At 39.7% G+C, this 17,321-nt stretch overlaps 1 long non-coding RNA gene across 1 annotated transcript; it reads right to left on the reverse strand.

Moving 5' to 3' along the window:
- Positions 1-807: 807 nt before the first annotated feature.
- On the reverse strand, positions 808-16,170 carry LOC134931890 (uncharacterized). Its single transcript, XR_010179194.1, has 5 exons — positions 15,748-16,170; positions 14,463-14,502; positions 14,219-14,278; positions 8,114-8,143; positions 808-1,124 (listed from the first exon to the last, which is right to left on the reverse strand). It is a non-coding gene; the product is annotated as an uncharacterized LOC134931890 (long non-coding RNA).
- Between the last annotated feature and the right edge of the window lie 1,151 nt (positions 16,171-17,321).

The raw sequence follows: 17,321 nt of genomic DNA on the forward strand, positions 1-17,321 counted from the left end.
TAGATGATATACTGGAGAGCTGTATTGACCCACGTAAGCTCAATGGCGCCTCCCTAGCAGTTGAAAATAAAATATCTACTAGTGATATTAATCCAGGTTAGGTATTTAACAAAGAAACCCAATACAGCCTGGGCAATCAAATACTTGCAATAAAGCCCACAGAATGCAATTAAACCTGATTTGTAGCATTGATACCAAAATGCATGGTATTCCAGTCCACATTGGACTTATTGCACCACATGAACCTCTGATGCCATTTTAACATTGTAGACATCAATTTAGGGCAATATGCAAGCAAGAACTACAAATGTGACATGTCCATTGTATTACTTCCATGGCAACCAAGTCTTAATAGGTTGTGTATGTAGATCACAAAAAGTGGTGTGACCGTCAAATAAATGGTTGTAAACCACCATGTGTATATAGAGTAGATGTAATAAGTTTGGATACTTATACAAACCCATTGTCAAAGTCATGTTATGTAAATGTCTGGACACCAATCAAGACCATGGCGACATCTCAAGATGTAAGGGTGCAAAAGTTTTTCATTTTTAGATATGGTCACCGATATTTTCCTCGTTTCTGTACGCAGTACCTCAAGACCACTGTATATGCAAATATTCCAGTTGTGAAAACCTCTGGGGTACTTTTTTGTTCATAGGTGTTACATGTATAACCAAATATTGGACACTGGTCAGTTGTATCACACTTCCTACCAAGTGGCACTCTTAGAAACAACACCTTGAAAGAATAATAGTGCATTCTTGTGACTGTTGCTTTACAAAAAAAGAGACAAGCCGTTATTGAATAAGTTTTTCTTTATTTTAAAAAAGGCTTCACAATTTACATTACAAAAATGTAAAGAATCAGTATCAATATTATAAAGAAACATAATGGTAAAAAAAAAAAAAAAGCCTCAAAACAAAAACATAATAGCACGTTAATACTAACAAAAGAGACTTTCTTGGTGTTTCAGCAACGAAGTCCATGTTCCAATAATCAGTTCTTGAAGTGAATAGCCAATATTAAAGTAGGATCCAATCCATTAAGCCCCATGTAAATCATATTAGATCCTTTACTTCTCATCAGTAGGCTCCACTCCAATTGCCCATGGACTTGAAGGTCTTTGAAAAATCAGAAACAAAAAGGCCATTGGAATGTGGGCATTACCCATGATAAAATAATCAGCACTTACTTTCACAATTTAGCATATCAAAAGCAGTCATAAGAAAGTAGCATATTCAGCAATAATGCAAGTTACCTCCTTAATGTATTAAGTTTATCCTACTTAAAGTTTTCAATATTAAGTCATTACAAATAAACAAGTCAAACCCAGTGGAGCATCAAATTTAAAGAATAATTCTGTGCAAGTACAGGCTTTAGTGGTTTACTCAATATATTAGAAAATATCTAAGCAGCATGGAACAGATTTTATGGTGGCTGAAAAGCAATTCACCAATGGTACTGCTTTTCTTAGTTGTATGTACTATGATATTTAGGGTTTGTTTAACCTAGTACACATTACAAAAATGTGTCCCCCTCAGTAGTGCTGGAAGGGATAGACCCCTGATAAGATCCAGACCATTCTGAATCAGACCAGATAACTGGAGAAGACATATGTCTATGGCTGCGTGATTGTGTCAAGTGGTATCTGGTCTCTAGGTCAACAGTCATTAGGTGGACATCTATTGGATGACATGGTTTTTAGGTCAACATGACAAAAAGGCCAACACAAGTTTTCCACGATTATCTTAATTTATTGAATTTTTTTCATACTTTACGATCCATGTGGACTACGATTAGGAATAGTAACCGGTGCCGAGTGAGGCACCTTGCCCAAAGCATGGTGAGCGAACACGGTGCAATAATTGGGGCTCCCGGTCACTCTACGAAGAAAACACCAAAAATAAAACCATGTCGATCTTTTGTCATGTCGACCTATTTGAATGTTGACTTAGTCACCGTCAACCAATAGTGGTCGAACCTATGAACCACACCCGTGTCTAGTTATGGACAGGATGCATGAAGCAAAGACCATTTGGACAGAAGCTGTGGCCATCTATAGTCTTTTCTCTCCCTCCTCTAAAACAGTGCTGCCCAGCACACTTTATAGGGAATGGTGGGTGTCCAGTTTGGATAATAAAAACATTCATGAGGGGAAATAAACTATTTGCATTCCCAACGGAGGTATTCAAATTGTATTGCTGATGTGCTTGAGTGCCGCAGGAAGCCCACTACTTTCCACGGGCAAACGCGCCAGGCTTAGCCATGTAAAAACTATTATGCATGCTGCATTTCTGCTCGCAATCCAAGGAGGGTGTGAGCAAAAATATGCACTCATGCCCGATCTGCAAAACTATGGAATAGCTCTATTAGGTGCCCTTTACTTATGGAGGTCCAAAAACAATTCAGTTACCCCATGAAACAAAAAGTTAGACAGATTACCTGTTAAAGACTAGGCATACGGTCACAAATAATTACAATGTCTAATTTTAAATAGAAATATGAAAAAAAAAAAAAAAAAAACACAACAACAGGTGTACAGTCTGTAATCTAACTCCAATAGAGTAAATACATTACACTACTTCTCCTGTATGACTTGTTTAATTTTAGCAAGCTCCTCAAAACATATAGCCGACAGGTTATTTTCCAAAAGGCAACCATGGCCCTTTCTTATCCACTGTTTAAGCTCTCTCCTGGATTGTACAGGACTTTGGGATTAAAAGGTGTGTATACATGGTGCCATTTTTTTGCAATTTTAACTATATAGCCAAAATCGCAAAGAAAGTTTAGTGCAGATCACAAGGTGAAAGTCACCTTGCGATCCTGAAGCGCGGTCCCCCAAGGTCGGTATCTCAAGCTCAGATAGACAAAATTGACTTGCCTGCACAGTCTATCTAGTATAGCTACTTAGCCAAAATTGTATGAAGCCAGTATGGCAAGCACAGTCACCTTTGCTTGCGGTACCAACCTAGTCCCTACCGCATAGTGAGAATCAGGATTTAGCCCGAATCTCACTGTATGTACACACCTTTACAGATATGTCTATTAAATCTTATTTTGGCACACTTGGGAAATGATGGGATGTCTAAAGCAAGTAACATTGAAAGGAAATATGGATAATCATTTTGAGGTCCACATCCATCATTCAAATAAAAGGTCAAGAATGGAAATTGCAATTAGCCATATTCTAAGACTACCAGACACCACACCCCTTTAATTTTGAAACAAATTGAGGACCATTTTGTAAAAAAAAAAAAAAAAAAAAAAAAACAGAGACACCGACTTTCTAAAAACAGATTTTTGTATTCGTGCTCAGTGGCTATTAAGCAGCAAAATACAAGTTGACTTAATAGGAAAAAGTGTATTGTCTTAGGCTTACCCTATCTAGGGATCATACTAGTTAACAATATTTTACAAATGTCAATAGAGCCCAGAATTTCTGGTCCACCATACTCCACTGTGGTTTTACAAGCATGCTATAGGACTGCATGTCATCTAAAAGGAGTCTCTCTCTTTAGTAGTTTAGCCCATTGGAGAAGACTATTGCAAGCTCCAAATGATAAAAAAAAAATACACATGGCAATCACACCAAATGAGAATTTTCAATTTTTTTTTTAAAAAAGATGCAAACACATCAGTGGGTACCAAATCATTGACAGATAAGTGTAGTATGACTCACTATGGGGTCAATTCAATTCAGCAACAGTTGCATAGTGCCGGGAATTAGCTCCCGGCGCTATTCAATACAGCGACTAGGTACCCTCAATTGTCAGGAATTCTTCTCTCAGCCCCGGGGGGTGAAAGAAGAAAACCGGCATTGAGCTGCTGCGCGGCCGGCGCAAGGCCGATTCTGTCGGGAATCAGCATCGCCGCGGGTAGTTAAGTCGGAGAATGCTCGTTCACCCGACAAAACAACCAGTTAAGTCGGCGAGACCGGGCATTCTCCGACTTAACTATAGCTGAATTGAACAGCGTCGGGAGCTAATTCCCAGCGCTATTCAACTGTTGCTGAATTGAATCGACCCCATTGATCTGTTATTTTATCGTAAAATATCAACTTGCATTTTATGTTTCATGACTTTCTTCGTGAAATTAATTCATTAGCAACTGAAAACATACATGGTGCAACTTTCTTAAAATTGTAACAGCAATTAGATCTTTTCATGTAAACATCTGTAACTAATATCCTCAACATATTGAGAATTAGATTTTGTGCTTATTTACCATATCCTAAAGTGAAATTCAGATATATCCCTTCTTTACAGGACAAAAGGACTAGATCCTCATACAAAGGGCTAAAACGGACCAACTTACTGTACCGGACAAATGGTACTCTGTAGGCATATTCCCGCCATATGGTCAATGACCACCTGCAGCTGAACGGGCTGTCTCAAATTCATGCACAACAAACCACCATCTTTACAGAACACGTGTACACACAATTTAACCAACAAAAACTTCAGCCACTTAAAACATTCCTTGCCAATATTCCTGAAAATCTATAGAATACCCTACTGGATCCTTGTTGGACCGCTGGGTAAATGGAATCTGAAGAAACCATAATTGGCATGTGTGGGAGTAAAGATTTCCATCTGTATTAGAAGATCCAAGTACTGGTGCAAGTTAGCTCTACCAAGCTTGCCACAAAAATAGAAGCCAATCCAGACCAATGCTGGCAGGATTGCCCACATGATACTGGCTCAACAAATACTAAAAATGATCATCCACGTTAATACAATTTACAATAAATTCAATGAAAGTCAATTGACAAAATGAAGGCAAACAACGCAGGAGTGTATTAGTAGTGCCACATAACCAACATGCTCTCTCTGCAGATGACTAACTACAATAAAAATAATACTCGTCTGAAGCAGCAGCACAAAATAAAAAGGAAATTTCACTGGTAAAATTTTGTGCTTAACATCACACAACACCCAATGCAGTAGAAACCATGGAGCACTACGGAAATGTTGTTCTTCCTACACAAACATGAAATAAGAGATGAACTTCAAGCCCCTCTAAGAAGGATGATTTTTTGCTATCACAAGAAGTGCAGCTTTGTTTTCAGACTTATGAAAAAACGTTAACCTTCAACTCAACATTAAAAAAAGGTCAGATGTGACTCAATGGCACATATCGCTAATAGCAACAAAAATGAATTCACTGATGAAGTGTTGGTCTTCAAACACAAATGCCCTGCTCGCGATGCACATGTAGATCAACAGGGACATATCCAGGTGAACAACTGAACAGCCAATAACTCCCTAAAGCCAGGTACACACTATAGAAATATTGAACCAATTTGGAAATAATCGGGCGCTCGGCCCGTTTTATAGCATAGCGTGTATGAACTATCATTTCAGCATTTAGTCATGGTCACAAGCACGCTCCTTCCTTTATCGGGCCAGTGGACAGGGTGTATGTTTATGTTTGCGCAACTTTATCCTGCATATAGTGTGGGTACAAAAACATCCCTTATGAAGTTTGATTTTTCTTAAACCATGGAATAAAGCTGAATTGGAGGATTTTTACCACAGATCAATCAAATTCTGTAGCATCAGATTAAAAAATAAATAAATCAATCAATCACTGGTAGCATACACCAAAATAAAGTAAAAGGATGTCTAGAAAGCAACAATTGTTTTGTTGCCACAAAGGAGGGCTCCATTGTTTTGGTATCAATGCTTTTGAAATGTCCAATATATGGTTAGTACATTTTCAAACAAGAGCTTCGTCATTAAGACCGATGAACATTTAAAGCAAATTCTAGAAAAAGTGTTATTGAAAAGCACCATCGGTAGATTTCTATAAAAACACGAACTAAGTCTCACCCAGAGCCAAGTCAATCTTTTAAAAAAATGAAGTACATATTTTCTTTTTCAAAGAGTACCAATGGCAGGTCTTCCATGGAAGGGACAGCAGAAACGGTTTATGAAAAAATAGCCTGAGCATGTCACAGATCTGTGTTTTATGCCAGGGTAAAAATAAAAATTGCTTGAAATATCCCCCTAGAGTTTGCCAGAAAACACATGGGAGTCCCAAATGCCAAGAGGAGAACAATTCCTTAATCCAGTGGAACAAAGACTGAGCGCTTTAGTATGAACATAACACACAAAAGTTAATGGTGCTCATCATACCAAGAACACACTCAAACATGAAGCACTGGAGAAAACAATGCTATAGAGATTCTATCCTCCATAGGCCAGAAATGGTGTAAAAATGGATTGCAGAATGGATGAAGCAAAATACAGACAGAACAGAGGAAACCCTGTTGCAGTCTGCAAGAGACCAAGGACTTGACAGAAGATTTAAAAGCATAAAGAAAGTCACAATGGAGTTGCTTAAATACATAAAACCTGTCAAGAAAAAGCCCAGTCAAAGCACAGACCTCATCACTGAAAGCTTGCTGCTCAATAGTTTTTTAAATCATGTTGGATTGGGCTAAGAGAAATTTGCCATGACAAAATGCAAAATTGGTAGATGAAGCTTAACAGAATCTCAGCTCTACCACCTAAAAAGATTGAACGTTTTTTCCACTGATAAGGAAAGGTTATTTTTTTCTGTGCACACTGACTGCATTTTGTGTTTCTCATTGGCAAGACCTACAGGTTAATTCCATTGAATATAAGTGAATAACTACAGAAAAATTATTTTCATAGTTAACGTACATTTACTTCTGCACAAATAAGCAAACATTTGAGGTTGCAGGCCATTTTAAATGCGTAGTAGTACTTGCTCAATAACGTTTACTCCCATATCAGAGGGGAAACTTTGATATGGTTGGTCCCGTTTAAATGAATAAACTGCAGAATAGGATTCTTAGAAGGAAATGACCAGCAAGGTAGTTTTACATACCATTTCAAAGAAAGGTGAAATTCACAGTATCTTGTAATCATAAAGGCTGACAAACCAGCAAAGGGATAAAGAGATAACAGCCTTACTGAAACAATGCAATAGCCTATATATAAGACACTGATTTCCTAATAGCATATGGCATACAAGCATCTTGCTAGAACAGAAAATAAAACCATTAAAGACTTCTTGAATGCAATTCATTGAATGGCTAGAACAGGTAATTTGTCCATTTTTGGTCAGATTTCAAAGAAGCAATATGTAAAGAATATACACTTCAGCTATGTTTAGCACATCACTCGAGAATTCTTACAAATTATAATTCAAAACTCACCATAATTTAAGGTTTGGAAACTATAACACCATAAACATATGTATGACATAACTTGCTCGTTCCTGTAAACCACGCAATTTCTAGATCTGCTCTGTCACTGATACACATCTAAATTTGATATGATGCATAATCTCTGCACTATATCCTGGACATGGACCTCTCACCTACATATTATAGGTATAGTATGAAGGCCATCTTTTTCGAAGAGCCAGTGACTGCACTGCTTCTTTGGATCCAACAGGCTATATTAGGATTACAAATTCAATCCACAAAATGGCTGCTTGTATCGTACAGAACCACCTAACTGGAACCAAGCTGATCATCTTAGTTACTAATAGGCCCTACACACTTGGCGATGTTTACGATTTGGACAATGTATATTTTCAACGATTAACGACCAACGTCCAAATTGGCTTTCTATGCTAAACGAGGGAAAACCAATGATGAGCAACCGCGGGGACACGCATCGTTCATCGTTGGTTCATACACACTGAGCGACATGAACGATTTATCGTTCATTACTGAATGAGATCGTTTATATCACTCATACACATTGGCAAACGTGTTCGGCCCATAACACAGGTTGTATTGTATCAAATAGGGATAAAAATAGGAGATGCTCATTGCAGTCTCTAGTGACTAATGCCTCTCCTGGAAATGTCACACCACCAAATTGAAGGATCAGAAAACTTGCCTTCTCTGTAAAATTACCATCTAAATAATGCAGGACTGGTAAAAAACGAACAATTTTCTAGGTAAATGATAAATGTGTGCTTGAGTGGCAAATCAAATGCTCCAAGTGGGAATCAGATTAGACATTTTCCAGCAGTTACCAGAGTCAATGTAACACACACAAAAGCTCCACCCCAGCTCTCTTATCAGATAAGTGACATTTAGAATTAGAAGAAAACAAAAAACACTTACCAATAATTGTACTTGAGTGTTGATCAATACCTGGTCAAAAAAATAAATGTGTGTTAGAACAAAATAGAAAAATGTACAGCTATTGCCCATAAACTAATGGCCAATCTTGCACTTTCGCATTCTCTGTAAATGCATCTAGGAAGACCATTTAATTGTTTCACTCCTTTATGCAAATAAGACTGAATCCCATTACACTAAATATACATCCCATTACACTAAACATTTTTTTGTTTAATGTCTCAAAGACTTACAACAATGTATTTTTTGTATAAATCATTACAATTTTTAAGTATAAAAACCATGACCTTTGCTACAAGTCACACATAACATCGTAATAACAATAGCTTTACAATTTCTAGTACACAACTACTAAGAAAACATCTTCTGCAGGGAAAAGAGCCTTCAACCCAATAGGTTCCTTTAGGCTTATTGTTTAATAAACTAAAGCTTACTCTGGAGAAATATTACAAAACCAAGTAAATGATCAGTGGAGACACTTGCATTGCTACAATAAAATTGTAGGTTTTAATGTGAGGATGGATGCTTCCACTCGTGTTACCATATGCAGGGATGTTCTGCTAACTTGTGTAACACACCCCTGTCCATTGGGTATATTTACCCTTACGCACAGTAGTCCCCTAGCACACCCTAACTTGGCATTCCCTCCCTGGTTTGCTGCAATTCTAGTAACTTGGCACACTTCCATTTCTTACAAAACACATTTTCTTAAGCTGGACACACACCTAAAGATTTATCTGTCAAGTAGGACCACAAATCTGGTAATGTATGGGAGCAAATGACAATCAACCATTTGCTTCCAAACATTGGAAAACAGACGTCATTAAGAGAAATTAATCAACTCAGTTTGATTTAACAAATTTTATCCGAACAATCATTTTTGCCAGTTTTCCAGCATTTGGGAGCAACTGGTTGATTGTCATTTGCCCCATACATTACCAGATTTTTTGTTCCCACCAGACAAATACATCTTTAGGGTGTGTACCCAGCATTAGCTCAATCAGATTTGGCGCTACTTGGATCTCTCACCAGCACAGGAGAACCCAACACTGCAGCACTAATCAAAAACTCTGTATGCTGCATGCTGTAATTGTGGGGATAGCTCCTAGCCCAAGACCTCATGTTAATGCAGTCACAAATACCAGGGAGCCACCAACAGTGTTACAAATCAACATGTATTATTTTACGCTTTCATCTACTTTCTATTTGCATATAATGAGTACTGTAATCTAATTCACTTTGTAAATGAAGTTTAATAATTAACTTGATTATAAATCATGTAACCGTTACTTGGTTGTTTCAGACCAACTTGGCCAATCATTAGATTTGTTCACATGATAATTATTAATAAGCATCTGACAGTATTTTACAATGAGGAACAGAAAATCTCGTCAGCCAGTGACCTCCATCAGTACGTGTGTCAAGCAGGCCAATAGCTAAACTAGCTTCTGTAGCATCAGACCACTTGTGTTTAAGGTTTAATGGGATATGGGGGGGGATAGGGGGAAATCCATTAACCCCGATTTCTTTAGGTGCACAAAACTGGTGTTTCCCCCAATTTTTCTATCGCTCGCAAAAAAAAAAATAATTGGGGGGGGAAGCACATAGGTTCATTTACTTACCACACATTCTATGGGGGGGAATCAAATTTTATCGCACCCCCGATCCCCTGTCCATAGTGACGGGAGATCGCGGACCCACTTATCGCGGCCATTACAATCGGGTTTAGGCGCGCAAAGCACCCAAACCCACCTAAAGTAATGGGTGCGATCGTGAAAAGACCGGTTTTAGTATGCTAAAATTAACTTGTCCTGCCCGTCCGCAGCTACACTAGAATAGCTGAGGGCACACTCAATCATAGGGGGGAGGACATTTGAATCCGACCCTATGTGTTTTTACAGCCTTGATAATGGAAACGGGGCAGATTATCAGGATTTTTTCACCTGCCTCAGGCAGGTGAAATTAATCCCTGACGAGTGTCAGCTTTGGGGCTAATTACATAGCACTGGGGAGTCAATTTGCCGCAATGAATTACTGTGGCTAATTGAATTCCACCTTAAGTAGTCTTCTAAAGGATGGACACAGTGGGGTCAATTCAATTCGGCAATTTATGAATAGCACCGGGAATTAGCTCCCGACGCTATTCAATTCAGCTGCTAGTTACCCGCAATTGTCGGGATTCTTCTCTCATCCCCGGGGATGAGAGAAGAAACCCGACAAAAGTGTTTCCTCGCGGCCGACGCGAGGCTGATTCCGTCGGGAATCAGCCTTGCGCCGGGGAGTTAAGTCGGAGAATGCCCGTTCTCCCGACAATTCAACCTGTATAGTCGGCGAGAACGGGACATTGCCGACTTAACTGGAGCTGAATTGAATAGCGTCAGGAGCTAATTCCCGGCGCTATTCATAAGTTGCCGAATTGAATTGACCCTAATATAGTTTGTACTGAGATGACTCTTTGTTCTTCTACAGTATTGTGAATATGACCGACCCATTTAACGCAAAAGAATTGAATCAACATAGGGAAACACAAGTACAATAGACTCACAAAACTAATAGGGACATCAATGTATAAACTGTAGTGAAAACAAAAAAACTTCTTACAAAAAAGTCAAATCTTTAGTCTTCACTTATACTGGGTACACAATAAACAATGTGTGTACCTGGCAATCTCGCTACCGTTGGGACCTGTTAAGTGTATACACACTTGCCGATGTCAGTAGCGAGGCGAGGAGCTGAGCTACCCTGCATCTGGCAGCATGGCATCACTAGCGACATCCCCAGATTGAGCTGCATGTACAGCCGACTGGGAATGTCGCTAGCTACCCGAGGTGGCACACATCGCTAACGACCCAGTGCGCACACACTGGACGATGCGTCGTTCCAACCAGTTACAAAGCTAACAATGTTGTCTAGGGTGTATACGGCGTTAGAATGTAAGCACAGATTTCAGCTTTACCTATTCATGTTTTGTTTCTCAGTGCTAAAAATAAATACACACACTATAGTGTATAGTGTGTGTATAATAATAATAATAATAATAATAATAATAAAAAAAAGTGAATCATAAGTGTAGAAGTGTATAATAAGAAGTGAAATTGTTGCAAAAAGAACTGGCGATACAAGAGAATAGGAGTTATGAATGAGAATAATCCAAATTAAGGCAGTATGTAAATTTCTCCTTTTACAGGAAATTGATATTAGCGTTGTTGTAATATTATTCTAAATACCCAATATGTGGGGGGGAAGGTAAATACTCAAAGCGCCTGAAGGATTGCATTGCCTTTAAATAAAATTGTGTGTCAATTTACGGGCCATGGGGCAGATGTATTTTTAAGCCTGGAAAAGTGATAAAATGGAAGGTAATAACGCACCAGTCAATCAGCTCCTAACTGATATTTTTCAAACTCAGCCTGAAACTCGACAGGAGCTGATTGGCTGGTACTTTATAACTTCTCCAGGCTTAATAAATCTGCCCCCCATGATCTTTCTTCAATTCTAAAACAAAATGCCAACATGTAGAACGAGGTGTAAATGCTAACAGCTGATGGCAGAGAATGACAAATAAGTTTGGAATGAAAACGACCTAAAAGGAGCTGGCATGACAAGATAGCGTATAAGCGCAAATAAGTACCCTCTGAGAGGATAGGATTATGGTTTATAAGGAGAAAGTTAGCAGGGATGGTATAAATGAAAGACTTTAATCGATTGTATGCTCCTATGTAAGTTACTAACGTAACTAAAGTTACTGTTAAAAATCAAACCCACATCAGTCCCTATAGAGTATTTTAATCTGATTATTTTGCAATGACACGAAAAAGAAAAATGTAAACATATTTGATTAACAAACCAGTTAAAAAAAGTTACTAAAGGTAATATTTGGAAACCCTGTTAAAAAAATAATAATAATCTTCAAAACTGATAGGCCCTACACACTGGCCGATTTTTTGAAAGATATGAACGATCTCGTTCATAAATGAACGAGAACTCGTTCATATCTTTCAGTGTGGAGACTCCAGCGATGAACGATGCGCGTCCCCGCGCTCGATCATCGCTGGTCTCCCGTCGGCTGTGCATGCAGGCCAATATGGATGATCTCGTCCATATTTGCCTGCACTTCAATGCAGCCGCGTGACGGGGGGAGTGAAGAAACTTCACTCCCCCCGTCACTGCCCCCCCGCCGCCGGGTCGCTCGTCGGCCGTATCCGCCGTCGGGCAGCTCGGCGGCGGGTCGGCCAGTGAGTAGGGCCCTTTAGAGGGAATAGAAATATTTGGTAATGCATAAGTATAAGGGAAAAAAAATCTTACATGGAAAACATTAAAAAGGTTTTAAGCAAGTTGTCCTGCACAGAAGACGCAGAAAAATAATTTCCTTAAATAAGTGCATCTAATTCAATAAGGGATTGTGGCATTAAAAATATAGGATGGTAAAGTGCAGTATATTGCCTGTTGATATGTCAGCAGATTCTATTACAGAAAACATGAATCAATAGGTCACATTATGCGGTCATATTTTTTAAAGATCACAACAGCACCATTAAATTCAAAAAAGCAGCATGGCAGCCTCTAGTTAGCAACAGATGATGGAAGCACTGATCAAAACGGTCAATAAAAGAAGCTTCATTGAAATTTATGATCAAGTTTAAAGAACTAATATTCTGGATAGAAGAGATTTATTTGCAAAAAAGGAAAACCATTTTTAAATATATAATTTATATTTTGTACACGGATCTAGATATACCGTTTAAACTCAAATCAGGTTTGTGCAGGTATATTTGTGACACTTGTAAGAAGGTTTTAGTAATAAAACGTGCAAGCAAAGTTCAAAATACCACATAAGGCAAATTGAGCAAGTGCAGCATTTAAAAATAAAACACTGGTTTCTAAACAGCAACATGTATATACAACAAGTCTGTGCTACAAATAAAACAAAAAAAGCGGGCTAGTCACATTAAGATTACATAACTTAAAAATTCAAGACGACAGCAATAGAAATTGGTCTTATGTTGTGAAGAAAAGATAATATATACACCACTAGTATAAGAGACTAAAATCATAGTGGTAACTTTAAAGCAATGTAATCACGTGGAATCCATGCATGACTATGTTAATCTGAATATGTAAGCATTCACAAGCAGGGCCCTCTTCCCTCATGTACATTTCCTTCTTTTACCTAAAACAATCTTCGACAGCACCAAAACCGCAGTTTTCTGCCATCCTGATTTTTATTTCAGTGTCATCTGCTGATGTAGCTACATTTATGTACCCTGTACTTGTCCTATATTTTCTTCAACTGTAAGTCACTGTTTTCCTGTTTTACTTATTTATGTACTCTGTAATAGGGTGCTATGGATCCTTTGTGGCACCATATAAGAAAATATATACATACATAGGTTCACAATTAAGTTTTTTTATTTATTTATTTTTTTAAAGCCTAACATTTTGTATTAATTATTAACATTGTGCTTATTAATAAAGATGCAGTATGTGTATATAAATGTTATGTTGTTCTATACAGCTATAATAATAGTAATGAACTCACACTCTATAAACCAATACTCCCAGATAAACAAATTTAGTTTCATTAAGTTATAGATGTAATTAAAAAAAAAAAAAAAAGAATCCCAGAGTCCTGGACTGGCCGAGAGAACATTATTGTGCCAGTATTAAAATTACATTTGAAGATAAAATAAAGTGGTCTTCAGTAAAAAGTACATTTCCGTTTGCTCTGGTATTGCTGTATTTAGGAAGAAAATACAATACGCAAATCAATCCATCAATGGCAATTTCAGCATTGTGATGGAAACTGTATATTTCAACTAGTTATCCTAGACTCCGCTCTCTTTCTTATAGGTTTTTATGTTTACATTTAAATAGCATATACCAATGATATAACACTTTACATACACTTTCCTTCACAATAAAAAAAAGTTAAATATAGCACAAACATAAAAAGACAAATAGTCTTCAGTAAAACAGGTATATTTTTAATAAATCCCTACTCATTAGCAATACCTGGCATATTTTCAAATGAAACCAATTATAAAATTCTGTGTAGACAAAATTTGCTTTTTATAAATCGAAACACACCTCATGATAAGTCCCATGCCGTTTTCCATTACAAATGGCATGCTTCAGCATATCATGCACCTGAAGAATAAAAAAAAGGAAAAGAATTGTCAGTTTATGATTTAGTAATACGTTTCAAAAAAAGAAAAAAAAAAAGAAAAAGAAACCATATATAAACAAAAACACTAAAAAAGAAAAATCAACACCAGACAAAACATAACATAAAAACAGACAAAATGTAAGCAATAAGAAATACCTAACTTACTTTAAAGATATGAGATAACAGTCCTGAAAACATAGTCCACCTGAAAGCAGATCGATATCTTGAATTAGAAGTTTGCAATAAGGTGTATAGAGTACTAACAGTAATAATTACAGCCAGTGAATTTTACGAACAACACACAATATACTTCAACACAAACAGATGAAAAATTGCGACATACTAATCACAAAATGCAGACAATCGGGAGCATATGCTCTTCAAAATAAATTTCAGATAAAACTTAAATTCTCTTTATATGCAGTTAAGCTAAGTAGCTCCTCATTTCAGTGTACAGAACCTAGATCTGTAACTGTAGAAGATATAAACTTGTAACAATTACTAAACAAAACTTATTTTAAACAAACTGCGGAAGCTTTGTTTATGAACTACGCAATATAAAGGGATTTCAATTTACAGATGTTTAATAAACAAAAAAATTATATATATATGTATACACATGCGTAACTGCAAATTCCGTCTAGGGAGTGGTCATGTTGGGGGGAAAAAAAACTAAACATTAAACGTATCCATAGAGTAGGAATATATAATGCAGGCTGACAAAACTGCATAGTTACTTCTCGTGAATCGCTAATATTATATTATCGCCTGTAGCATACCCCTATGAAGTCAGAATACTACACCAGCCATAAGACAATAGGAAGACTATATATATATATATATATATATATATATATATATATATATATATATATATATATATATATATATATACACACACATTCGCAGATATCGGGGGTGAAACAAAGCAGCATAATAAGATTAAATGCTAGAATATACAAAAAAAACAAAAAAGGCAAAGTGTAGAAAGCCACCACCCTGCAGCAGTACACATGTATGTCCCATGTAAGTGGATGGGGTGAAGAGGCAGCCGCCATCTTTCCTACATTTCATGTAAAATGACAAAGCATGACATATGTCGGTTGTGCGGTTACATGTCGGCGATGGGCACACACATGAGCGTGCGGCGGGTGACTGGGGCAGGAGGCAGGGGTAAAGACGGGCACAGCAGCCGCGGTATAGCCGGGCACAGGCAACCACGGACCGTACACGCAGCGCCTCCCGCACACAACTCCGCAACCAAATCAGCAAAAGTGGCTATAAATACCCCGCACCGGGCACTGCCCTACCCTGTGCGGCCGCCGGAGCCAAGGGAAGCCAGTGCGTGAGGCGCCGATGTGCAGGCGGCCGCCGGGGCTGCTGCTCGTCAAGGACATTGGCATGTTTTCCTCTCCCCACCCAAGGACAAAGGGAGAGGAGCCGTACTCACCTCCATGGCCGCCATTGCTGGGAGGATGTGTCAGTCGGATGTCAGGGCCACACGGGACCCCGGGGTCTCTTCACAGCGGCATCCCCGCTCACTCTGCCCCACGTACCCCTGTAGTGAGGCCGCGCAGAGCCCGCGGGAGCACACAGGAGCCCGCTAACCGCCAACTGCAGCCCTGCCACGGCCGCCATTTTGTGCCGTCTCCCCTCACTCCATCTCATGGCGCTCTCCACCACCCTGACCCCCGACTACAGCCGCCGGCCGACTTCTCGGCTCTTACCCAGCGGCCTACCATGTCACCGTGACGGCGGGGAACCCGCTCCGGGCAACCCGGCGTAACACTGCCCGTCTCCCAGCCCGCCATCTCCCCGCACACACACGGCAGCTCTGCTCTCTCTGCCGCCCGAAGCCTCCTTATCAGCAGCAACGTACTGTGTGCTGGGTACATACAGTCACTGAGCAGCGAGCTCCGCTCCGACGTCACTGTCATGTGACCGGGAGGCGGGGCAGCCGGGGAGCTCCAGGCAGCAGAGGCGTGAGGTGGGGAGGGAGCTCCCAGCCTCAGCTCAGGATCAGGTTATCACTATGGCAGCTCCTGAGTGTCCTATACACACATCACATATCTTGACAATACAAGCACACAGGTCTGGTCGGTATTGTCGCAGTAGCCTTGTTGTGCTGCCTGCATCTGATACCCCTCGCACCAAATTCCTGGGTCAGTGAACATAGGTTTGACGCAGGCTGGACCTGGGTTATTGACAGGGCCTCCCTGTCGGCGCTTGGAGAGCCGACTGTTCATACAGTGGTAACAGGATCCGGGTTGATTAACCGTTCACACTATCCCGTAACCAGGATCGTCCGGTGCCTAACTCAGGACGTTACCCGGAATGAATTCTCTGGTCACTCAAACCAGATATTTTCTCTAACGTCCTAAGTGGATGCTGGGGACTCCGTAAGGACCATGGGGAATAGCGGCTCCGCAGGAGACTGGGCACATCTAAAGAAAGCTTTAGGACTATCTGGTGTGCACTGGCTCCTCCCCCCATGACCCTCCTCCAAGCCTCAGTTAGATCTTTGTGCCCGAACGAGAAGGGTGCACACTAGGGGCTCTCCTGAGCTTCTTAGTGAAAGTTTTAGTTTAGGTTTTTTATTTTCAGTGAGACCTGCTGGCAACAGGCTCACTGCATCGAGGGACTAAGGGGAGAAGAAGCGAACTCACCTGCATGCAGAGTGGATTGGGCTTCTTAGGCTACTGGACATTAGCTCCAGAGGGACGATCACAGGCCCAGCCATGGATGGGTCCCAGAGCCGCGCCGCCGGCCCCCTTACAGAGCCAGAAGGCAGAAGAGGTCCGGAAAATCGGCGGCAGAAGACGTCCTGTCTTCAACAAGGTAGCGCACAGCACTGCAGCTGTGCGCCATTGCTCTCAGCACACTTCACACTCCGGTCACTGAGGGTGCAGGGCGCTGGGGGGGGGCGCCCTGAGACGCAATAAAAACACCTTGGATGGCAAAAAATGCATCACATATAGCTCCTGGGCTATATGGATGCATTTAACCCCTGCCAGAATACATAGA

Source organism: Pseudophryne corroboree, chromosome 6 (genome assembly GCF_028390025.1).
Source record: "Pseudophryne corroboree isolate aPseCor3 chromosome 6, aPseCor3.hap2, whole genome shotgun sequence".
NCBI classification, from domain to species: domain Eukaryota; kingdom Metazoa; phylum Chordata; class Amphibia; order Anura; family Myobatrachidae; genus Pseudophryne; species Pseudophryne corroboree.